Below are 25,992 nucleotides of genomic sequence, written 5' to 3' on the forward strand. Positions count from 1 at the left end.
CAGAATGGCCAAGGTCCTTGTTCTATCTCCTTCTGGAAGAAAAAGTGCCTTTGTTTTGTTTGCTTTTCATGCAACAGATATTTTCAAGTGCCCCCTATGAGCTGGGGACTTATCTGTGTGCCAAGGATCTAGCAGCGAACAAGACAAACATGATCCCTGCTCCTTTGGAGCCTAATCGACTGGCCTGGGTGTTGGGGATGTGGGAAGAGGGAAGGAGAGAAACAAATAGCCTTATAAATGAAACAGGCCGATTTCAGATCGTGCTAAGTGTACTGAGGAAATAGAACAGGATGCCGTGACCCAATCTGGTCCCTTTCTGACTGAGCTCAAATAAATGACTTCCAACTTGTGTGATGTTGGGCAGGTTCGTGTACGTCTGGGAGCCTCTATTCTATCCAGGATAAGAATCGCATGTCTTGGGAGCCTGGGCCACCACCTGTGTGGGACCGTTACAGGATTTGGGGCAAGAGGCCCAGGGAAGGTGAATTGTCTCGAGATTCTTTGGGACGGTTGGAGCTTTGCTCCTCGCAGTGTGGCTTGTGGTCCAGCATCAAGGTCCGTGGAGGTCTTGTTGGAAATGCAGACTCTCAGGGGCCCTGTCCTAGACTCACTGAGCTAAGTCTGCATTTTACCAAGATCCCCGGTGACTTGTCAACTACGATTTGGGAGAAACACGAGGCAGAGAGGCTGAGGGCAGTTCAGAGGCTGACCGAGCACCTTGTACAAAACCTTGGATTCAGGAGGGAAGCGGGAGCAAAGCATTCGGGTCTGTTTTCCCGGTTTTATCCTGAGCGAGGTCAGTCGGTGAAGAATGTGCTGATAAGAAACCTGCTCGTTCCCCAGATTGCCAATTTATCATCATGTCCTCTCGGGAGGTAAATGCCAAGCGCTTGCTCCGAGTCTGGGCAGATACATGGCATAGAGGGCTGCGTGGGGAGGACCGGGGCCAGGACTGGAACTGGCTTTCGTGCAAAGGCTACTCAGGTCCAGCGGCTGGAAGGAGCCCTACCCCCTTTGCTTCAGGAATGTTCTCTGAGATCTAGGTTACGGCCTCCTGCATGCCGAGCCAGGCCTCAGGTGTGCGGCCTGCCGACCCAGCTGCTGTCCCCTTGTCCGGAGGCTGGCCGAGGGCTCTCCGCCTCTCTCTGTGGTTGGGGCTCCCGAGGACTGTGGTGTGCTGCTCCCCTTGCGGCTTGGCTGCTGCTTGAGGCCTCGTGGGAGAGGCCTCGAGCCCCTGTGAGTGTTTGCGGGACAGGCTGCTGCCCGGTGAATTTGCATGAACGGCTGACCCTGTCCGTGCGATGCCTGTTTTCATGCACTTTGTCCCCACGAGGGCAAACCTTGCTCCCTTGGCTTGGTTGTCACAGGAATCTATCCTACTACGGTGTGGATTTCCACACTTACTCTGTGCTGTGTGTTGTTGAGTTTTGTGTTTGCTCCAGCTGCAGCTTAGAGAGTTCTTGAACAAGCTGGTGGCTTAGTAGGATAGATTTGTAGTATGCAACCTTGCAGTCGGTTCCAGTGGGAGATGACTGGAAGCTGAGGTGGGTAGGGGAGTTCAGAAATATTACTTTAAAAAGATTTTTATTTATTCACGAGAGACACAGAGACAGAGGCAAGAGACACAGGCAGAGGGAGAAGCAGGCTCCCTGCAGGGAGCCCGATGCAGGACTCTATCCCGGGACCCCAGGGTCACGACCTGAGCTGAAGGTAGATGCTCAACTACTGAGACAAAAAAATATTTGTGTCCCCGAGATGACACATGGGGGAAGAAGACAACTGAGCAGGTTGGTGATCGAACACGCACCCCGATTTATTGACTTGGATGCTGATCCAGGGCGGGTGGGCGTCTTCGACGTTGCCACGTGTGCTGTGGTAGCGAGTGCAGTTTCCTCCGAGGCTTTCCCCGTTGTGGTTTGAGGTTCCTATGGAGACGAGACCTGTGGGTTCTTTCTGGGGGCGGGGGCTGGAGGGGGGTAAGCATGTCTTTCATCAGCTTTGGAACAAGGGGTGGCCCCAGTTCCCGTGTCTGAATCACCGTTAAACCCGTTTCATTTAAGTTCCTCGAGCTCTCCTGCAGCTTCTCGAAGCTCCGCACACCACAGTGCCCCGGAGGAACACGGGAAGTAAAAGCGTCCCTGTGGGGGGCATTAATCCATGTCTGGGGCATTCGCTCATCAGAAAATGCTGGCTTCGGTGTCTGGGGACAGGAGCTCATTTTGTGCATTGTATTGTCCGCACTGGCTGTCTGTCTGGGCGCCGCAGCTGAGGACATCGGTCCGTCTCTATCAGATTAGCGTCGGGCCGCAGCGACCGGATGCGCGCGTGGACTTAGTGCTGCTGCTTAGATGGATCGCGGCCTGTGTCTGACACCTGACTGCCGACGTCTTAGGAGCTTTCTCGCCTTTTTTTTTTTTGTTTGTTTGTTTTTGTTTGTTTGTTTAAACTGATGAATTCTTGCCAGGTACTTTATCATGAATTTTTCCTTCTGTAGGCAGGGAGGTGGGGACTCCGTGCCCGCCTGCTCCTCCTGAGAGGAAGGGACGGGGGTGGGGGGGCCTGAGGAAGCCCACGGACACCGCCTGGGCCCTGGCAGCTCCGATTCCTCGGGGCCCAGCCGCCCCTGGGGTAGCACCGCTGCCCTCACTCGTCCTGGCCCTTCCAACAGGTTGCGGAGGCCACCGCTGAACAAATGTGCCGTTGTGCCCCTGCAGTCAGAGGGGGGCTGGTGGCCTGAATGCACCTGGCCAAGCCACTGCTAGGAGGACACCAAGGGCCCTCCTGGGGGCAGGTGCTGCGCTGTATCCCTGCTGCCCTCCGGGAAGGTTCTGTGCGGGGAGAGCTGCCTGGAATGCACGTGTGTGTGAACACGGCCTCTGGGAGCCTTCGAGACCCGTCATGGGTTCTTGCCACCTGAGGGTGGACAGGTCTGAGGAGTCTTCCCGCCCCGGGGCCCCTGAACATTCTCCTCTTCCAGGCCCAGGCGTATCCTACGGTCCTTGTTCATGGAGGTGTGAGGAGAAGATCAAGATAAAAAGAATGGACTATTTCCTCCATACCAGTTGCTTAGCAGGTGCTTTGCCTTGCTGATACCCTGGGGGACTCTTCATTTGAAAACCAAAAGCAAGCCACTCTTGGCTTCCAGGGTTTCCTGCATGCTGGATCAGTACTTGTAGGACCTGTATGTGTCCCCATCAGTTTAGGAGCAGTCACTTGATAGTTTTGAACTTGCTCCCCAGGTGCTGAACAGCCACTGTGTGTCCAGGCCTATGGAAGAGGTTGAGGGTTGAGGTTGGGGGCGAGTGTGTGTTCCCTGGTGAGGAGTCGGAGCTCCGTTCTGGGTGGACGCTTGCCCGGTCCTTTTGAGTCCTGGGCCCCATGGAAATCTAACAAAAGCTTTGGCCTCTGTCCTCTGAAAACTGCTCATAAACCGAACCTAGCATCTCATTTCAGGGGGTGGTCCATGGAGCCTGTGAGAAAGTTCATGGGGATTCCCAGGACCTCAACGTAGGAGCCACTTGTCTTGATGTTGTGACCTGGCTGGTAATCTGTTGTCATCTACATTTTGGGGAGGTAGGGATGCGAATTTCTAGGGCCGTACAGCATGTTCTCCTTTTTTAAGAAAAATCTAGAAACTAGGCCATTTGTCGTAATAACCAGAAGAGAGTCTGTTTGGAGAGTCCATGAGGCGGGTAGGAGGGACCTATATCAGAAGGCAGGGAGAGGTTTGGAGGTAGTCTATCCAGATATTCCAGGGAGGTCTTTTTCTTCCTCTGGTTTGGAAATGGGGCCTGGGGCCCAGTGCCTGACACAGGCCCTGTGCTGATTCACAGGGAAGGATTTGCTCCACGGACGTAAGTGTGCAGACAGTGGGCCTGCGTGCCTGCATGTCCCCAAGGGCTGAACGGGGATGTCCCTGCTTTCAGCTTCTGTTTACACAGGGCTGACGTCCCTGGGTTTACTCCACATTCTACAAAAGCCAGAAACCAAAACAAAACACCAAATGGCAAAAAATAAACAAAGGACTTGGACTACCGCTGCTCATTTTTTTACTTAAACGTCGCCAGCACGAAGAGGGTTCAGCTGGCTTATGTAGTAGGAACCTACTTATGTGACTTTTTAAATTAAAAATGATGTGAAACAGGCGGTGGGATGCAGAGTACACTTCTGGTGAGCCTTGAGTGGTGTGTGTATAGACTTGTGGAATCACCGAATGGTACTCCTGAAGCGAATACAACACGGTGTGCTAACTATACTGGAATAAAAATTAAAAATTTAATAAAGTTGTACACCCACCCACACAATCATGTGAGTCTCCCTACTACTCCGTTCTGCAGCTGGAGCTTGCTTTTGGATTCTGGAACGCTTAACGGCCCCGGCTCAGGAATCTCTGTCTTGTCTTCGTGAGGTGTGGGAGGGCAGAGAAGGTATTCTTAGGGGATTTGCGGAGGCATTTGGAATTGCCTAGAATCGCCCTCTGAAGACTTGGATCGTGAAGTCTACCGCGGGTCCTTGGCTTATTAGGCAGGAGACGGAGGGCAGGCAGTGGGGATGCTAGTAGCCAGTGTATGGTCAGGGACAAACGTGAACCTATCCCATGAATAGTAGGATGTCTCCCCTGCTGCTGGTGGGGGCATCAATTGGTACAACCTCAGGAAGGCAATTTGATTTTTGGGTCGCCTGGGGGACTCAGTCGCTTAAGCATCTGGATCTTGGTTTGGGCTCAGGTCATGATCTCAGGGTCTGAGACTGAGCCTCACGTCAAGCTCCATGTTCAGTGAGGACTCTGCTCAGGTTTCTCGCTCTCCCTCTTCCCCTCTCCATGCTTACTCTCTCTAAAATTAAAAAAAAAAAAGTGGCAATTTGATTTTATATATGTGTGTATGTGAACCTATATGTAGATACTTCAACATTTTTCTGTCCTTTCACAAATTTGTTTTGGGGATGGGGTGGGGAGGGGTCTGTCCTAAAAAAAAAAAAAAAAAAAAAGGATTTTGTGTGTGTGTCTGCTTTTTTTTAAAGCGTTTTGTGAGCATGTGCTCGTGTGTGTGCACAGGTGCGGGAGGAGGAGACTCCCCACTGAGCAGGGGGCCCGACATGGGGCTCAATCCCAGGACTCTGGGATGATGACCTGAGCTGAAGGCAGACACTTAACTGACTGAGCCACCCAGGCACCCTGCATTATTTCTTCATGTTCAGCCCAGTTTTCCAATAGAGAAAAGTGGAAAGGCAGCTTAAGGACTCACAACTCAGGAATTATTATGCAAGTGGCAGTTCATTCAGAGGATGGACATTTGTGCAGCTGTTAAGCTTGTGAAGGAGTGGGGAAATAACGAACTGGGGGTCTGGTGCAGGAGATGAGGGGAGAATCCTTTCAGATCCCACCCTATACTTCTAACAGGTGTTTCTCCACATTCTCCATGTAGGACCCGTGTGCCCTGTCCCTTGATCTGCCCACTGCAGTCCTTATAGGTCCGCCTGCGACTCCAGACTCTTGCAGAAGCCTTGGTGCCTCTGCTCTCCGGTTCCTGTGTTCATCTCTTGTATCTGGGTTCTCAAAAAGCCCCCTGTCCTGTAAATTGTGTTTACCCACATCTCCAGGGCAGAACTACTCCGAGGAGTTAAGCCAGAGGATCCCAGTAGAGCTGTGTCCGGGTGTAGTGGGAGATGCCTTTCTGCTAAAGGTCTTGGAACTTCAGGATCTTTTTCACTTGGGAAAACTGTTTGAAAGGGGTAGACCGATCTGATCAGAGCTGGAGGGTCTTTCATCTAGTTTCCTCATATTGCCACTGGGGAAACTGAGGCCAAGTGATGCTCTCCGAATCTCCTAGCTGGTAGTGACAGGTGCGCCTCCTCCCCAAGCGCGGGCTTAGCCCTTTGTTAGCTGTGGGGCAAAAATCTGAGCGTCTCAGTGGGTGCACTTGTGAACTGGGGATGATGAGGTGTTTAGCACCATGTCTGCCGTATATTAAGTGTATCTACTATAAACAATGGAAAAAACCAGTGAAAGGATATTTTTATCCTTAAGAAGGAGTCTTGGGCAGCCCGAGTGGTTCAATGGTTTAGCACCTGCCTTTGGCCCAGGGTGTGATCCTGGAGACCCGGGATCGAGTCCCACATCGGGCTCCCTGCATGGAGCCTGCTTCTCCCTCTGCTGTGTCTCTGCTCCTCTCTGTCTCTCAAGAATAAATAAATAAAATCTTAAAAAAAAAAAAGTCTTCTATTATTGTTTGGACCTTCTCGAGATGTAGAACCACCTCCTGCTTAGGGATGTGGGATAATTGTTCAGATAATGTCCCCACGTGGGAGCCCTACAGCAGGGTCAGTGTTTTCAGTTAGAGTGGAATAACCCATTTCTAAACCGTTAAGGTCATTTGAAACACTTTATAATGCAGGTGACCCTCCAATTTAAGATAAGCTGGCATTTGAAAGCTGGAATCTATCAACAGATAAATGAGTGTGATTACCATAATTACAAGTGACTTGGTCACTGCACAGCAGTTTCAAAGTATGTTTAAGAAGCTCCGATTGAATAGCCTAAGATTATTCACTGACGGTTTCCCCTCGTATAATAATTAGCAAAATGAAGACGATGTAAAGCCAGACCCATGTAATCTGTTGACCCTGTCTTTTAACGATGGAATAAGTGTCCAGAGAGCATGCTTTCAGTTATCAGTGTTTAGAAATCCTGATGCTAGAAAATATAATAAGCTATTTGGTGGGCGAGTGGGAATTAACTATTTTAATTTTTATTCCACACAGGTTGTCCACAATTTTAAACTGAATTACTGGGGAGCATAGCAAGCCCTCCAGAATCCAAGGTCCTAGTGTGCTGTGTATGCAGTAGGTCTTTGGAAAGTCTATTTTAAGATCTTTTATTATAAAAAATTATAAAATACACAAAAGTAGAGCGGGTAATATAATGAGCCTCTGAATACTCATTACCTAGATTCTAAGACTTTGCCACATTTGTTTTATCTATAACCTTCTCTTATTTTGTTGAAGTATATTTTAATGTAAGTCATGAGATCCTGTTTCACCACTCCATCCTAGACTGTGACTCTCCATAAAAAGGGGGACTTTTCTCACCTATGAAAATTAGCAACAACATCCTTGTACCTAGTCCTTTAAATTTCTCCAATGATCTTTAGATAGCTTTCTATACTTGGTTTGTTGGGATCAGGATCCAAATGCTGTCCACACATTGCACTGGGAGTTATGTTTCTAGGCTGTTGTCTAAAGTGGACACCTCCCCCCCCCCCCTTTCTCTAACCCCCTGTGACTTTGAGGAAGCTGGTTCATTTGTTTGGTAGAATGTCCTACAGTCTGGAATTTTTTGAGAATCATGAACACCTCGATAATCTATTCAGTGTGTTTCAGTAATTTTGCAGCCATTATTCATTTCTGTGCTCCTATTGTCTCATATTCTGACAGCGATGACTCTTTAGGTTGGCTCTTGTGTCCTTTTGACATAACCCCATTCATTTAAAAACGTTTTTTTCCCCATTAGTTTTTATGGCTTCCCTGCTTTGTGACACACTGAGATCTCCTAGGCTGACCTGTGTATTTCCTGGCCTGACCTATATATTTCCCAACCCAGACCTGGAAGCAGCCTTACCCTCAAGGAGACCTGTTTTCATAGAGCAGGATTTTCGAGACCACAGTTTGGGTGTTTTGGGTCCTCATTGCTTGCTTCTAGGCCTTTTCAATATTAGAATTAGGAAACCTATATTTTTGAAAAAAGTTTATATTGCCATTTCCTATTATAATGAGCTGTACACGTTTGTATCTTCTTTAATACTTGCATATTTTTCTTTTTATTGAAGAATCTTGTTTTCTAGCAATATTAATGGCATTTGTCTTACGATATATAGAATACTTTCTAAAAACCAACAAAATTGCTATTAATACTGAATAAAGATTTCATCACATTTCTCTGTCCTTAGCATATATTCTATCAAGTATTGTTAAAATACTATGTTCTGAAGGCCTTTGAAATATGTTCTTTGTGTTTATTTCCAATTTGTTTCAAATTTTTACATTAGGTTTTTGAATAACCTAGGACTACAAATTCAAAGTTATTCATCTAGTATATTCTGAGATGATCACCTTCTACCCTGGATCTTCTTTCCTCTAGTATGTAAACAGGCTTTCGATAATCTTTTCAGTGTTTCTCTTGCAAATGTAAATATATATAATATAAAGTTGGCCCTTGATCAACATGGATTTGAATTGCATGGGCCCACATACGTGGATTTTGTTAAATAGAATTCATTACTCTAAATGTATTTTATCTTAAAATTTTCTTTTCCCTAGCTCCCCTTACTATAAGAATACTATAAGAATATAGTATTTTTGTAAAACACCGCATGCAAAAATGTGTTAATTGACTGTTACTGGTAAGGCTTCCAGTTGATAGTAGGCTATTGGTAGTTAAGTTTTGGGGGAGTCAAAAGCTACACGCGTGTTTTTGATTGGGTGCTTGGAGCTCCAACCCCTGCATTGTTCAAGGGTCATCTGTGTGTATGTGTCCATCTCTTCCCCAAATCCCTACAGAAAAGGGAACCTACTGTATCCATCATTTACTGCATTGGTTTTTTTTTTTTCCTCTTGGAATTAAATTTTAAACAGAAGAGTTGGGGAATCCCTGGGTGGCGCAGCGGTTTGGCACCTGCCTTTGGCCCAGGGCACGATTCTGGAGACCCGGGATCGAATCCCACGTCGGGCTCCCGGTGCATGGAGCCTGCTTCTCCCTCCGCCTGTGTCTCTGCCTCTCTCTCTCTCTCTCTCTCTCTCTGTGACTATCATAAATAAAAAAAAATTTGGAAAATAAAAAAACAAACAGAAGAGTTGTAAATATAAAAGAACTGCAATTTACCCTTCACGTCACTTCTCCTGCCTTTACTTCCATCCACCCATCCAATCACACACACATTATCTACAGATTTTATGCAAATTTTACCATTAATTACCACTACAATAATTTCTTTCTGGCCAGAATCTAATCCAGGATGGTGTAGTAAGTTCTGTCTCTTTATTTCTCTTTAATCTGGAATAGTTCCTTAGTTTTTCATGACCTTGACATTTATGAAGAATACAGATCAATTTGCAGATGTCCTTTATTTGGGGTTTGCTGGATGTTTTCTGATGGTTAGATTTAGGGTCAGCGTTTGGGACAAAAATGCTACTGAAGTGATGCTGTGTCCCTCTTGGTATGTGCCATCAGGAGGTACACAGTGTTGATTTGTTCCACTACTGGTGATAACCACCTTTTCTCCATATTGTTTTTATTCATTTAATAATACATCCTGGAAACCATCCATGCAAGTGTATGGAGCTCTTCTTCATTTTCTTTTTCCTTTTTTTTTTTTTTTTTATAAAAACATTTGTGTGGTAGTCTATCCTGATAAATATGGCTTATTGACTCATTCCTTGTTGACAGATCATTTCTAGTCCTTTGCTGTTACAAATAATGTCACAATATGTAACCGCAGGCACGATTGTTTAATAATTTTGCCATTTTTGCTTCTGGGACAGATTCCTAGAAGGGGGGTTTCTGGGTTAAAGGGTAAATGCATATGCATTTTTGATAGATTTGCTAGACTTCTCTCCAAAGAAATTATACCATTTTACATTCCCACCAGCAATGAGTGTTTCTCTGTAGCCAGGCTAAAGGTAGAGTTAAGCATGGATTTTTGCTAATCTCCTAGGTGAGAAATAGTATCACCATATAGTTTCAACTTGCATTTTTTTTTTTTTTTTTTTTTTAAGATTTGAGAACATGTGCAGAGGAAGGGGCAGAGGCAGAGGGGGAGAGAATCCTCAAGCAGACTTCCTGCTGAGTACAGAGCCCGATGTGGGGCCTGATTCCAGGACCCTGAGATCATGACGAGCTGAAATCAAAAACCAGATGCTTAACTGACTGAGCCCCCCGGGTGCTCCCAGCTTGCATTTATTTTGAGTGAGATTAAACATCCTTTAATTTGTATAATGGCCACTGGCATTTATTTTCAGTAAACTGTTCATCTTCTGCCATTCTTCCTATCAGAGTTTTGGTCTTTTTCCTAAAGTTTAGAAGCTTCATTGTCTATTAGGGACATGAGTCCTTTGTGATCTGTCGCAAATATTTCTTCTCCTTTGTCATCTGTGTTTTGACTCTATGGTATTCTGTGCCTCTCCCCTCCACCCAACAACATCCAGCTTTCTGTGTTTGAAAAATCAAAAAGTTGAAAGTACAGTATAACGAACCTCTAAACTTTCTACCTTAGTTCGTCAATTTTTAATAATTTTGCCACATTTGTTATATCTCCTATACATAGTCTTGTGGTTCCATTTGAAAGTCAGTTGTAGAAATTATAACACTTTCTCACTAAATACTAAAGATACGTGTCCTAAGAATAATGAGAAATTTCTATGTAACTACAATAATTCGTTGAAAAAATTACTGGTTGCTTACAGAATTTTTTGTTCCTGCTATGCTTTCATATAGTTTATGTGCTTTTATATAATTTATCTTTTATTTTAATGCTTCTGGATTTTGAAGCATAATATTTTTCTCAGGTGAGGGATGTAAAGAAATTTACCCATGTTTTCTTTTAGTACTTGGATGGCTTTTAATTTTTTAAATTTATTTTTTTAAATTTTATTTAAATTTAATATGTCAACATCTAACACCCAGCACTCATCTCCTCATGTGCCCTCCTTAATTCCCGTCATCTGGTTACCCTATCCCTCCCACCCACCTCCCCTCCAGCAGCCCTTTGTTTCCCAGAGGTAGGAGTCTCTCATGGTTTGTCTTCCTAGTTTTTGCCCATTCACTCCCCACCCCCCACTTCCCTTATGGTCCCTTTCACTATTTCTTAGATTCCACATATGAGTGAAACCATATGATGCTTGTCTTTCTCCTACTGACTTATTTCACTCAGCATAATACCTTCCAGTTTGGGTGGTTTTTTATTTTTCTTAAATTTTAATTCAGATCTCTCATTTACTATCCTAGTGTATAAGATTAGGAACAGATCTGATTTTGTTTTTCTAAATGCATCCTGGTAGTCCCAGCACTATTTATTGAATAAATCTCCCCCCACCACAGAATGGAAATACTGTATTATATGCTTCATTTCTGTATACACTTGGGTTTTTTTTGTTATGTGTATTTTGCATTGTCTTTGGGGGACATAATCATTCAGTTGAACTGTTTGATTTCAGTTCTCCCAACAACCTATTATCATGTGGTTCCATTCTAATCACACAGTATTCATTCCTTGTGCATACTTACAAGTTCATTTAGTTAGTATGAAATATTCAGTGATATTTTAAATATTGATCATTTTCAACATTATCCAACATCCCTGAATGAAAACGCCTAAAAAAAAAATTTGTATTCCAAACTGAAATCGATCTGTAACCTTTTCTGAAGAAGGGTAAATTTTTCTGTTTTTCCATTATCTTTGTTTTCTCTCATTTCCAAAAAGGCATATGTGCTATTCACGGTGTCACTTAGCTGATACAGTGTAGCTTACAAATGGCACAAGCAGGGGAAAAATCTGTTCCACATTCTACCCCTGCTTCCTTTTATTATTTGAGAAAGTCCATTGAAACTTCGAGATTCCAGGGCCACCAGGGATCAGCTGCTGGTCTGTGAGGTCAGACTGGGATGGCTGTTGAGTTCCCTAAGGGTGGGGTCCTGGGAGATGGTCCTTTGGCTCTCCTTGAGCCTCTTCTCTGCACCCAGGGATGCACGTGGACTCCACGGTGCTGAACATAGCGATGTGTGCGAATGTTCCAGCAGCTCACGCCCAGGTGTTTCGGGTCCCCAGCTAAGCTTTTCCCTTTGTGTCTGGGGTTGTCTCTGTGTGCCTGCCTCCTCGAAGCTCCCGTTTAGCCAGAATGAGACTGGCCTAGCCTCTGTGTTAGCTTCTGGCCTGTGGCACCCATGCCATGGGTTATTGTAGAACTTTCTCTAGTCTCTCTCTCCTCATTGAATAAGGTGGGCTCTTTGTCATCTACCTCCTTTAAAAAAATTTCTTTTTTGATCAGCCATTATTGCTCACTTGCCCTGCTCTGCTCAGTGTCTCGTCATTGCCACGAATACACCATCATGCTTTCCTACCTCTGTCTCCAGTGTCCTGTCTCATGTTGTCCCTGCTTGAAATGCCCTTCCTGACCATTTCCGTATATCCATTTGTCCTAAGAGGTTCTGCTCAAATGCTACATCCTTGGAAGCTGCCCCCGATCCCAGATTCGTTAGCAGATCCAACAGCCCTTTAGAGCCTGGAACACTTCAGACGTGAATGCCAGTCTTCGTGAGGTGGTGAGCTTGGGGCGGGTGATCCCATGTTGTTAGCCTGCTCTGTCTTCTGGAAGCCTGTGCTGGGCCCACAGCAGGCACACTCCCTGTGTGTTGCAAGGTGAACAAATCCAAATCTTCTTTAGTCACCAGAGCACTGCGGAGTCTTGCTCCAACTCCTGAAGGATGGCTTCTCTCACCTTGATGGAAGCATTGCGTTCACCTGTATCACAGACTAAACCAGGTCATGCACGTACGGTCTCTGGTTGTGCTGGTTAACTTTGCCCATCTAAATGGAGACCCTGGAGGCCAGAGACCTCTCTCCCACAGTCAGGAACATACTTGTCGGCTGAGTTGCTGTGCTAGACTTCCTACATCTTTCTTAGGACCAGATTTAGTCTGGCAGTGTAGAACTACCTGCTGCTCTTCGTTGAGCTTTTCTAGGAGCTGGTAGTGATTTCTGACATTGGCTATGAGGATAACCCTGCAGGGAAGGTGGCATTTTTCTCCATTTTGCAGATTAGAAAACAAAAGTGCTTTTTGTTAAGTAACTGGTCTTAGTTTTCTGCCTCTAAGAGGGCAGAGCTGGGACTTGAACCCAGGTCTTTATAACTTGAGGCCACCATGCTCAGTAACAAATAGGGACCACAGGAGTTTTTGTGTCTCCTCCAGAATTGACTGTGGTGCTTTGCACCTAGTAGATACTTAATGTGTTACCAGTTGAGAGCTGCTTATCAGCTTTGGTTTTACAGGTGATGAGTGTTCCCCTACTCGGCTCTATTTCTCAGGCAATATCTACATGGTACTTGCTGAAAGCTTTGTTTTTGTCACCTCCCAAGAATAGGAGGGACAGAATAGAGTGCATTAGGCCATCTCTGCTGTGGTTTACATCAGGGTACAACGTCCAAGGCAGGGAAGAGGCCTTTCCAGAGGCTCGCTCTCTGTTGGGCAGAGGGAGCTTTGCAGAGAGAATCTAGTCCAAAAATCTTCAAACCGGGCTCCGTAAGTTGACTTCACAAAGCAGGTGCCACGATGCTTTTATTAAAGTAAAACCAGCACCTAGTATAGGGCTTCCTGTGGGGCATGATATTTGTTGGTTGAAGCTGAGCATCAGAATCCCCTAGGGAATTAAAAAAAACAAACAATGTAGATTCTCAGATGCCACCTAAGGCTTAACAGATTAAAATGTTCTTCATTGGGCTCAAGTAGGTCTGATGGACTAGGTTTCGCATATATAAATTTAGTCCTTCTCTATCTTTCTACAGATAAGAGAAAACTGAGACTTAAGGGAATGGATTTGGAGAAAGACTTGGCTGTGAGTGAAGCAGAAACACTTTCCTGTCATCTTACTGTTTTCTGTGGCCAGAGGAGTTTGCCTTTGGATTTCTCTGGTGGGGGTCGGTGAATGTAGCGGGAAGCATGTCTTTTCAGGACTTAGGTACATTTTGAATCTGAACATTTGAATGCCTGCTTGCTCTGTACCAGGGGGTGGGAATTCACAAGGTCTTTGGTCTTGGGATCTCTCGATTTCAGTGGGCAGCCCATATATAAGCAAAGGATTTCATTTAAGCTGATTCCATGACAAGTGCCAGGACGTAAGAGGGAACACAGAGATAGAAGGGCCTTCATCCTATTAGCTGTTGAGGCAGGTGGGCCAGCAGCAATGGTGAAGTTTTTGATTTCCCATGGAAAGAAGCTTCTAATTTAGACTGGTAAACAGGCTGACCCAAAGTACAATGTCCTTGCAGGGACATTTCCCTGGGAGGTTGGAAAGTATTCAGAGGTGATTTGATTTAGTTGCTGTCCAAGCTCAGCAGAAACAGCCTTTTTTAATAGGCCTCTTTATTCCCTGGGCTTCAGGGTTATCCGGTGGCATCTTTTTTTTTTTCTTTCTTGTGATTTAGAGGTGGAAAAAGTACCAGACAGGGAATCAGAATCTCTGCCCTTCAGAATCTCTTGCCCTCTCGGGCAAGAGTCTACCTTTCTCCAATCCTCAGTCTTCTCCCCTGTCAAACAGAGCTAGCAATGCTGTCTGCTTGTGCTTTGGGACCATGAGCAGGATCTAATAAAATAATGTGTGGAAAGACTTTGAAAACTGTAAGCTGCATAGTGTAGTCCCTCGTGGTTGTCGAGAAATTTAATTTGGTGGCGGTTGGCACGTGTGTGTCCTAGACACGCTGACCCAAGGGCGTGCCTGGAAGGGTGGCCCGAAACCCTCTCTAATCCTGGTGAAGGGTGGTGGGAAATCTCCAGGTAGAGTCCCTGGGAGGGAGGAGGGCACGAGCCACCTGACTCAGCTGACTCCCGGTGTGTTACATCAGACCTAGTACTCCTTCAAGCAGAAAGGGGGGCACCCGCAGACTCTTGGGGAGGTGAAGCATATCAGAGAAAGGGCAAGTCCCTTATGCCTCCCAAGACAAGGGGATCCGTGGGAAGCTCCCAATAGGAGATTTATGTCTGGGGAGATGAGGGACATGGATGTGAAGCAATGCTACCATGTACGATCATTTTTTCTCCACCTTGGTCAGATCAAAGGAGAAAGGACTTTGGTGTAGAGAGAAGTGGTCAAGGAAAAACCTAGATTCCTCCCTGGGCTTTGGGTCCAGTGGAACATGGAGAGGTACCCTTGGACAGAATTACCTGATAATGTGAGATCATGGGAATGGGGGGGCTATGATTTAATAATAGCACTTAATAAATGTCTGGTGTAATCTCAGCTCATTAAAGTAACACAGAAAGTGGTTGGAAATGTTTGCTGAACTGATGTTCGTGTAAAACCTGCTGATGACGACCTAATTGCCGGTCCAGGTGTCTCCATATTGATTCCTTTAGTCCTGTGGGATTCCAGATCCCTTCAGTTTACCCCACTTAGCCAGTCTACCCAGTGCTCTGGGTGCCTTGATGGGGCAGAGGGCTGATTCCTGAAACCAGAGCTCTCCACTCGCCGAGATTTCCGGCTGTGCCTGCATGTGCCTGGGTTTCCTTGTTTGCTCTGGCTGTTTTCTTTGAGTTCTAGGTGTTTTGTCCTTTGTGATCTCTTGACTTGGCGCCCAATTGAAACTTTGTTGTTTGCAAGATCCAGTGATAGTAGTTGATGGAATGTCACGATGTCACATGTTTGGCTGGGATTTCTGGGTCCATTGCTTCATTGCCATCTGTGTTCACTCTCTGGTGGCCATTCCCCTGAGGTACTCTCCAGGTGTGTCACGTTAGTCCACTTAATTTGTCTATGTCCTTGGTGTTTAAGCTTAGACATCTTGAATTAAACTCTTCAACAGCAAAGGCAAGTCATCGTTTTTATTAGATACCCAGCATTTGGTTATACTTTCCAAACTCGCCACAGGAGACCCTGTAATCTCGAATAGTTTGATCCCTCACCGACCTTCACCGATTCTTGATAGAACCAACTCTAGTAGATTTCACACCCCTCTTGGTTACTGTGGGTCTCAACCCAGGGACCATTTATAGTTTTTCCTAAAGTCTATAAATGGAGTCATGCTGTCTTGCTGTTCTATTGTTCCAAAAGTGATATTTTACGTGAATGAGATTTTAGGACAATCTCTCCTTTTTATAATCTGACAACAGTATACATTATTGATGTTCATTCTCTTGTGTGTGATAGATTAATCTGTTCAATTTTAGCCATCGGGTGACTCATACGTTGTTAGCATTCTGCTGTGGCATTGGGAGGTCTTGAGCATTTTGTTGGACTGTTATATAAGACCCCACCAAAGAAATATGTTGGAATGGGTATTTATTGCCTTAATTTTGTTGTCTGCATTGAGAAGTTGCTAACTAAATGTTTTCTCCAGCTTTTCCTTAATTGCAGTGTGGTTAATTCCTCTTAACTGCGGGAAGCCAAGGTATTTATAGATCGTTGTTATTATTTCTGTGGTTGGTAGAAGTAACCAGCATTCACCGAGTGCCAAGAACCTACTTGGCATGAAGTAGAACATAGAAGCAGATCTAGTTCCCTCAACTTGGTGCAAAGTGAGCTGAGCAGGGAGAGAGGGAGGGAAGGAAGAGAAGACATTTTCACAAAATTGAAATGTATTCTAAAAGGGAGAGAAAATGAATTCAGCTCTGAAAGACACCGTAGGAATGAAACGGGATAAAACACAGGTGACACTGCCATCAATGCTGCATTTATATTCATGCTCAATTACACAAATCTGAGGAGTGAGTCATACACGGATATAATGGATAATATATCTCAAAACAAAGCTGTAGTGGTGTGAGGGGGGGCGGTGGGAAGAGGGTGAACAGTAAAGATACATTTGGCTAAGGGGATCCTGAAAATCCTCCTGGATCTGCCTCCCTCCCTCCCCCCATCCTACCCTCATTCTGTTGCTCTGGTTCTGCTCCTTCTCTCGCTGGTCTGCCCTCTTGCCCCCTCCAGTCTGCCCTCTACGAAGCTGCCATATAAGTCTGAACAAAGTTGGCACACATCCTTCTTTCTTGGGGTTAGAGCCCCTATGAGCCATGCAGACTGTGTGTGCGCGCGTGCTGGCGCCCCTGATGAGAACAGATCCTTGCTCCGCTTCCATCTGACAGCAGCTATTCCTCCTTTAGGGTCTGATGTCTGACCTGATCAGCTCAATTTAGGTTTTGTCCTTCTGTGCTTCTCCTGTGTTTTGTAGATAGAACCTCATCACAGCAGTGACCTTATTAGCACTTTGTCTTGTCGAATTATGTAGACTCTTGGTTCTTGAAAGATTGGCATTGTATCTTCTAGTCTTTTTTTTTTTTTTTTAAATTCTATTTACTTATCTGAGAGAGAGAGAGAGAAGCAGACTCCCCGCTAAGCAGGAAGTCTGCCACGGGGCTCCATCCTGGGACCCAGAGATCATGGCCTGAGCCGAAGGCAGATGCTTAACCGACTGAGCCACCCGGGTGCCCCTATGTCTTTTAGTTTTCGTATCTTCAGTGGTAGTGGCGGCTGGCTAGGTGATGGAGGCAGGACTGGCTAGGTCATGTTGGGCTGCAGACTCCTCAAGGACAGTGTGCATGTGGAGTATCTGCAAAGACTTTTTGACTTTTATAGATTTCAGGGTGGGGAGGGATGACAGGCTCTTGGAATCGTGGGAAGATAAATTTCTTTCTCATGCTGGAGGATTTCCAGTACTGGAGGACAGGAACAGTTGGTACAAATGTCCTGAATTTGTGGATATGATCCTGATAGGGGGACACCTGTTCTATCTGCAGAACTGGCATTTACATTGGGTTCTGAGAAGCGGAAGCCTTCTACATCTCCCAGAGGGATAGACAGGTCTGTGCAGGGAGGGGACAGACCCAGGTTTACTTTGTAACTTGGCAATTAGTGTCACCATCTGGGGATCTGCCTCAAAGCATGAGGATGGCTGGGACACTTCTGACCTTTGGGGAGACTCAGGGAGGGTAACTGAATTTCAAGAGCAGCTGTGATGGACAGACCTGCTTTCTAGAACACCAAAGGCCTCGTTGTAAATGGACTTGGTGCATTTAGGGGACTGCATGTCATTTGCTTCATCCATGTCACTTCCATTTGTCCAGGAAATGGAATATTGTGGACTGACTTGTGAAGTGGGAGCTCCAAAGACTTTTAATTCAAAAACTTCCATATTCACCTCCCTGTGTGTATGTGATTGTTGTAGGGCGTGTGATTTAGGTTCATAGTGCAATGTAGGATCCTAAGGTTTTGGGTATCTGGTGAACACTGTTATATGAGCAAGTGAAAACATGCAAACAACCCAGGTTAGTCCTGTCAAGATTGGTCTCAACAAATGCTACAGATCTTCAGACGTGGACATTCTGCTGTGGGCTGGAGAGGTTGGGGAATGTTGTGCAGCGAAGAAAATGAATTGGTCTGCTTCTCGAAGATGGTGGCATTTGAAGAGATTTGATGGAAGAGAAGATAGCAGGAAGATAGCATGTGCAAAGCCAGCCAGATGGAGGTCCTTCACTTAATATTTTAAAAAATTATGGTGTTGATTCAACCACTTAATTATAGAAATCTGAGCTCATGATCCCCCCCCATCCCCACCCCCTTACTGTTCTATCTAACCTCTTCTAATTCTGGGCTGAATACAAAAAGAAATGCAAAATCGTGGCCTTTTCCTTATGGAGCTTCAGTCTTGGAAATTACTGTATCCTATTGCAAACCAGAATCAAGAGCAGATTTTGAAATGAAAATGTCAAATTAGAACCTCAGATTCTGTTTTCCTGGTATGACATGCTGCGCTTGCTCTATCATTTTCCCACTGCCTTCTGGATACATTTTTTTGGAGGGGTCCCCTCCCAAGCTGCAGAGGTGGGTAGATGCCTTCCCTTTTACTGATGGGAAATCTGATGTCAGGTGGCTTGCTAAAATTCAGGAGACAAGTTGGTGGAAGAACCATCATCAGAGGTTGTTTTTCGTGTCTTTAATTGTTCCCAGCTGGCATGAAGGGAGCTGCCTTTGAGCAGATGGAGAAGTGCCTCTTGGCCTTTCTGGGATGAGTGCTGCCCTTCTAAGCACGCTCTGGGACTTCTGGAGGAGCGACTGCATCAGGCCAACCAGAGTGCAGGTCACAGCGCAGCAGCTCTGAGCTTTTTGGGGCGGGGAACCGGTGACTCCTGGGAAAGCGTTCAAGGATTCTGAGATTCCGGGCATCTTGGCACTTGGTCTCTGAATCTGTCCTCCTCTCTGTCCTCAGAGGCCTTGGTGCTGGTACAGGCGGGAGCTACAAGTTGGAGCCCCGTCTTCCTTCACTTCTTTGGCCGTCATGTATGGATGCTCCCCCACCTCCCTGCCTCTGATTGGGAGGCACGGCATGGTTTGCACTTGCAGCAGCCTCTTGCGGTGGGGCCGCCTCCCCACATTTTCTGTCCACCTCCCCTTGGTCAGTCTCGGCCCCTCGGCCACACTGATGTGTATATTCAAATTCTGAGCCACTGCTGCACCCCAGAGCCATTTGTCCCTCTGCACTTTCACAATGCTATTGATTTGCTATTTGCCTGCAGTTTAACTGGATTTGGGCAGGTGTGGGTTTCTGGATGCTTTTATATCTATTGATCTGATTTAATGGTGTTCATCACCACGGTTTCTAGGAGTGCTTTCTGGGAGCAGCGTGGTGTGCTGCTGTTTTTGCTTGAATGCTGAGCCGGTCCGGGGACCCAGAGGCACTAGAGCTAAATCTCAGAGCTCTGTTTTCTTAAAGCCCGTGGTGTGGGGACCTTCTTCTGCTCTTTGCTTGATTTCTAAACCCATTCTTCATCTTACTCAGTTGCCTGCCTCCCATTCTGTCCCACTGATCAAAACTGATGCCTACCCTCCACCGTGATTGCTCCGCATCTCTCCATGCCTTAACGTAGGCACATGCGATCGTGCGCGCGCACACATGGTTCTGTCTTATGGTGTTAGTACATACCCTGGGCATTTCCCGTGGGGCTCTCAGGCTCCTCCCCAACAGCTTCCTTAACTGAAAAAAAGTTGGAATAGCCATGGATTGGCTTGGAGCATGTATGTAAGCATCTCCGTATCTGTGAGCGCGAACGTGAAAGGGGGAGTGACGGTGTGGTTGGTGGAGTCCACTCGCTGTCCCTCATGTTCAACATTATGTGTAACCTGAAGGAACAGAATGCATTGGACAGTTCCTTTGGATACATAATGTATGGATTTGGTAAAGAACTTTAGCTAATATAGCAAATATGTTGTGTATTAGTTGCCAGTTACCTCAAAATTTAGCTTCCTGAAACAACCATAATCCTTTTTCACATCACATAGTTTCTGTGGGTGAAGTTTCCGGGAGCAGCTTAGCTGGGGGCTCTTGCTCAAAGTTCAGGCAATTGTTGGCATCTGAAGACTTGCCTGGAGATTCCAGTTCCAAGATGGCGCACTTGTATGGCTAGCAAACTGGAGCTGGCTCTTGCCTCACAGACGTGCCCCTGGAGCTGCTTAGGTGTCTTCATGACGTGGCGGTTGGCTTCCCCCAGAGCAGGTGACTAGAGAGAGAGAGGTAATGTCTTAAAAACCCAACTACGGGATTCATACTCTTGTCAGTCTGTGACCGTTTCCTGGTGACTCAGAGCGGCCTACTCGCACTTGGAGGGAACTGCACAGGGGTGTGAATACCAGGAGGCGAGTCGTTTCGAGCCATCTTGGCAGCTGGCTACCACACACCAAACTCTAAGTGGCTTATGTCAGTATTTCTCACTTCACACTGCACGATCCTTAGTTCCAGGGGGATCCAGACTCTTTTATCTTGTTTATCCTCCTTGAATGGGAAAGACAGCAAGGATGTCCTGTGGGAGTCTTTCTTAATAACCAGGTTTGGTGGTGGTGAACATCACTTCTATCTACATTTTATTGACCAGAACTCACAAGATCTCATTAAGGGGCATCTCATAATGCCATCAAGCTGTGTGTTTTCAGCAGGGCAAGAACATGAATATTGATTGGTCTTGTGGGTTTTTTGTCACATTTCACCAAGTCCTATAAACCTGTGGTAAAGGCTCTGTGTCCTTCCAAAAGGAAAACTAGCAGCTGAGTAGACCGGTGCCCTTCACAGCCAGTTAGTGAATCCTCCCACAGTCCCTGAGGGTGTTCTGCATGCCCAGCAGCTCTGGGCTGACCATGCTGGGGCGGCAGGGCAGCGAGCCCAAGGAGGGATGGGAACCCATGGTGTCTTGAGCATTTCCTTTGAATTTGAAGTTCTTCAGGGAAGACTTCCTATGTAGCAAGGTGCACTCTGGGCTCTGCATATGTTATCCTGTTTAATTTTCTTTCTAATTTTTCCTTTAAAGATTTTAATTATTAGAGAGTGTGAACAGAGGGGAGAGGCAGAGGGAGAAGCAGACTCCCCGCTGAGCAGGGAGCCCAATACGGGGCTCGATCCCAGGACCCTGGGATCATGACCTGAGCCAAAGGCAGATGCTTAACCAATGAAGCCACGCAGGTGCCCCATCCTGTTTAATTTTCATATGCAAGCCTTCACTTAGGCATTCTCCCCATTGTCAGATGAGGAAATTGAGGCTCACTCAGGAGGGTGAGCAAGTCTCCTGAGACCCCGCAGTTGGTATGTGGTGATGTTGAGATGTAGACCCTTTCCACTCCACCACGCTGCCTTGGAGCTATCCCACAGTGGAAACCAACAGCACTGACAGTCTGGTGATGCTTTACGGTTGGGATCTTAGACCATGGCGTCTTGAGAACCACCTCTGCCTTGCCCTTTCTGGGAGAAAGATGGTGTCCGAAGGCAGTCCCCTGACTAGAGCACATTGCTCTGCATCCAGGGAGCAGGTGGGGCTGTACAAAGGTAGAGTCTGGGGATCCCTGGGTGGCGCAGTGGTTTAGCGCCTGCCTTTGGCCCAGGGTGCGATCCTGGAGACCCGGGATCGAATACCACGTCGGGCTCCTGGTGCATGGAGCCTGCTTCTCCCTCTGCCAGTGTCTCTGCCTCTCTCTCTCTCTCTGTGTGACTATCATAAATAAAAAAACAAAACAAAACAAAAAAATAAAGGTAGAGTCTGTTGACCCCAGCCCGGAAAGTGGTACTTTGGCTTGGCTCTACCCTGCCTTCTCCCTCTAATTGTGTCACCTGGTCCCTGGGCAGGGACCTGGAGCCACATCTCCACTGTATTATGATGACGTCACCTCTTGCTCTTGTAGGACTTTAAGCTCTTCAAAATCTATCGATCACTCTATTGAGCCTCACACACACTCTGTTCCAAACGAGGCTGGGAAGAATAGGTATTCTTATTCCTGTTTAGGGAGGCTGAAGCCAATGGAGGCTAATGGGGCAGTGATGATAATGGAACCATGGTTTTCCTTTGGTTTGGTTTTGTAAATGGGGGAAGAGTGGCCCAACAGGATAAGACTGTGGTAATGGGTGAAGAGTTTATAGTTCTCAGAATTTGTACAGAAATACATACATTGATATTACTGTGGTTATTTTTTTTTAAAGATTTTTCTTTATTAATGAGAGACAGAGGCAGAGACCTAGGCAGAGGGAGAAGCAGACCCCCTGCAGGGAGCCCAATGCGGGACTCCATCCCAGGACCCTGGGATCATGACCTGAGCCAAAGGCAGCTGTTCAACCACTGAGCCAACCAGGTGCCCCATTAATGTGGTTATTAATTGCTATGTTCTTGAATAACGTTTTACTTTGTTCGCTTCCTCTGCCCCCTTCCCCAGTTCGAGGCAGATGACAGAGGAAAAAGCTGGTATGCCTGAGCGTCACTTCAGGGGGCATCCCTGTAACTCTGGCAAGATGGTGCCTGCAAGACCTCCCCAGGAGCCGAGGCATTCAGAAGGCCCTCCCCTAGGAGTGGTGCTTAGCTGGTGAAGCTGCTAGTACCTGTAGCACTCCTTTCCTGCTGGGCAAACCGGGGTAGGGGACACTTGCACCTGGGGTGACCAACCAGGACAGGGGCAGGGTTTGCCCAGGACTGGGGATTCCTCCCATGTGGAATTTTCAGTGCTCAAACCAGGGAACCGCTCTACACAAACTGAGGTGGCTGGTCATCTGGTTGGCCTTCACCCCCACTGCCCTTGCCCCTGTTGTTTATACACCAGGAACCTTGTGGCTCCTGATAGGTGAGCCTCTGGCGGAGGGCTCCTTGTGGATGAGTGTCCTGGCTCAGCACCTGTTGCAGCATTTCCCTCTGCCCCCATGGCCGCCTCCTGGCCCGTGCTGGCTGGCTTTTTGTCCTCATCCCCTCTGTAGTGTTCTCTCCTCCGAACCTCCTAGAATTGCAAGGATGAGATAGACCGCCAACAGGGACATCTAACTGGGTTTGTTTAGCTCTGTGGTATATAATGAGAATCTTTTCCACCTCTCCACAAAAATCTTTACTTAAAATATCAGTTTCTCCTGAAGTCTTTCATCAGACAAACCTGAACACTTGCTGTGCTTTGTTGGCATCTCAGAATGGCAGGCAAACAGTGTGGTTTATAAAGTTCGGGTTTTAGGCCAGGTTTGGCGGAGTCTTTTGTCTTCTAAAACATTTCTCTGTGTCCCAGAGAGACCTTTGCCTGCAACCCCTTCTGTTCCTGTCCTGGACCACATCCTTTTCTGTAACCTGATTCCTCCTGTATTTGTTCTAGGTCCTCTGGACAATCCTTAACCTAGTTCTTTGTTAGGATGGAGCTTGGTTTTTCCTTATTACTATCCCCCGACCCTTAAAATCTCTTCCTCTTGACTCCCTGATCTTTGGAAAATAAAAAGTGCTCTGTATCTGATTTTATTTTTCAAAGATTTATCTATTTCAGGGGGAGAGGGGCTGAGGGAGAGAGAATCTAAAGCAGACTCTGGGGGCAGCCCGGGTGGCTCAGCAGTTTAGCGCTGCCTTCAGCCCAGGGCGTGATCCTGGAGTCCCTGGATTGAGTCCCACGTCAGGCTCCCTGTATGGACCCTGCTTCTCCCTCCCTCTGCCTGTGTCTCTGCTTCTCTCTCTGTGTGTCTCTCATGAATAAATAAATAAAATCTTTAAAAAAAAAATAGACTCTGTGCTGAGCATGGAACCCGACTTGGCTCGATCTTACTACCCTGAGATCATGACCTGAGCCGAGGTCAGGAGTTAGACGCTAAGCCGACTGAGCCACCCAGGCACCCTGCGCTCTGTAATTTCTAAAAAGTACTAGGGCTCTGATGAGCTACCATATGTTCTTCTCACATAGTCTCACTTAATCCCTTTATAATCTCACAAGGTTCCATTTCCCCATGAAGAAAATGAGTCACAGGGATATTGGCCAGCTGGTTTCTCTTCATAGACCAGTTTAAAAGAGGCAGAGCTGGGGTTTGGAACTGCCCAGTCTTTTCATTCGATTCTGTCCTGTGATTTTTAGAGCATTGTCTTGGTGGCCTGGGTCATAGTCTTACCTTGACTCTCTAACTAACTGGGTGACCTTGAACAAAACACTTGATCATTGGACATCAGTGTCCTGCCCTGTTGGAGTAAAACAAGAGGTGGGGATGAAAACCTTTGGAGATGCCCTCTTGGAGAAGCTTATGCTTCCTTTCCATCATTTCTTCTGTCTGGGAAACTGTCTTCATGATCCATGTGTTCCCCTCCTTTCTGCCTCCTCTCACTGTCTACTCTCGTGGACTCTTGGATTAGACTCCTTGATTATCTTTGTGGCTTACCATTTTTCTCTCTTCCTTTTGGTGAGAGGAATTGTTACTGTGACTTTTGACTCCTTAGACTTCCTGCTTTCTCTAGATTACCTGGATTATCCTCTGTGAACAATCACTGCGAAAGTTTTGCTGTGTGATGGGTGGTGGTGGTGATTAATTACTCTGCTATGAGGACTCTTGGGTGATCACCATGGGAAGTTGGGTCATTAGATGCAAGCTTAACAGTCTGAGATTGCCTAAGGGTAGGTAAAAGAACAATATCCTAAAGGTTTTTGTTTAACAGGAAAAGCTACATGTGTTCATTTATTTTGATGGGCCAGGCTTTGTGCTCTGTTCAGTGGTGATCACAACCGTGGCCCTAGTCCTTGCAATCTAGTTAGGGAGGACACAGGTTAATCTAAGAATCAAACACATAAAAACTCACAACTGATGACTGAACTAAGTATAGCAGGGAGAACTATTCTAGACAGGGAGCTAAAAAGGTATAAGAACTGAGCACTTTGTGTGCATTATCTCATTGAATCTTTACAGTGGGTCTGTAAGGAGGGTAGACTTTGTCCTAGTTTATAGAAGAAACTGAAGCTCAGATATTAATCCAGATCTGACTCCAAAGCCTGGGTTTTTTCAGCTATGCCTTGCTTACCTCCCTTCCGAGTCCAGAATCCCAGCCTCTAATTCTCTGTGCAGAGCCACCACTTGCCCTGGGGCAGAAAAGACCGAAGCTTCCATGTTGTGAACTGAAGGCTTTAGTTAAAGGGCATCTCTATCCCCAATAGACCCACTCTATTGATCTGATCCTCAGTGCTGGAGACTCTGGCCAGTGACCTGCACGTGAGGATATCTGGTTTCCATGTGTCACCTGGCTGGCCTAGTTAATTAGCCATTTGCTGCCAGTGTTCTCCTACCATGGGTTAGTTTATGTAATTAGCTGTGTGTAGCGTTAGGGGAAGGAACTCAGAACACTGGATGGGTAAGTTTTAGTGGGGACGGGGGAAGAGGGGAGAGAAATTGTGGAGATGCTGGGAGGAGGGCCAGATACAGGGGAACTGGGACCATGAGGAAAGGGATTGAAAGCTCGCTGGAGATGAACTTTGCCACCCATGTTCTTAGTAATAACTGGTCTGTCTGCATTATTTCTCCTTTCAGAGATAAAGTGCACGATACCACTGTTTTCTCAACTCTTGTGTGAGGAAAAAGGACCTAGTATCCCTGGTCTCCATTTACGTGGATTAAAGACCAGTGTAGCCTAGTGGCTGAGCCAAGAGCAGAGGAACTCGTGTGTCGGCCTGGAGTTCGGGAGCTCGCTGCTGCTCAGGGTTTGGTTGGCGTCAGGGTGAAAGCACAGCCTGTTGGGGCAGCCGGCCCTTTTGGGTGTCTCTGGTTTCCCTCCCTGGCTTCTCCCTGTTTCCTTTGTTACTCCTCACTTTATCCTCATTTAGACTGTTCCCTTCTCGGGCCCTGGGCCACTGGAGGGCACGCATGGTTGTGTTCGATAACTGGTAGCACCTGAGATGGGAGGAGAGTAGTGAAGCTTTATCCATAATGCCCTTGGAACTCTACAGCCCCGAGGAGCTATAATGTGTGGAGCAGAAGGCCTGTGGCTGCTGG

General features: G+C 46.5%; 1 protein-coding gene across 1 annotated transcript in view; it reads left to right on the top strand.

Moving 5' to 3' along the window:
• LOC121471526 (nitric oxide synthase 1 adaptor protein) overlaps positions 1-25,992 on the top strand; it is a 265,854-nt gene that overhangs the window by 35,111 nt on the left and 204,751 nt on the right. The gene's annotated exons all lie outside the window — the stretch shown is intronic.

Source organism: Vulpes lagopus, chromosome 11, assembly GCF_018345385.1.
Source record: "Vulpes lagopus strain Blue_001 chromosome 11, ASM1834538v1, whole genome shotgun sequence".
NCBI classification, from domain to species: domain Eukaryota; kingdom Metazoa; phylum Chordata; class Mammalia; order Carnivora; family Canidae; genus Vulpes; species Vulpes lagopus.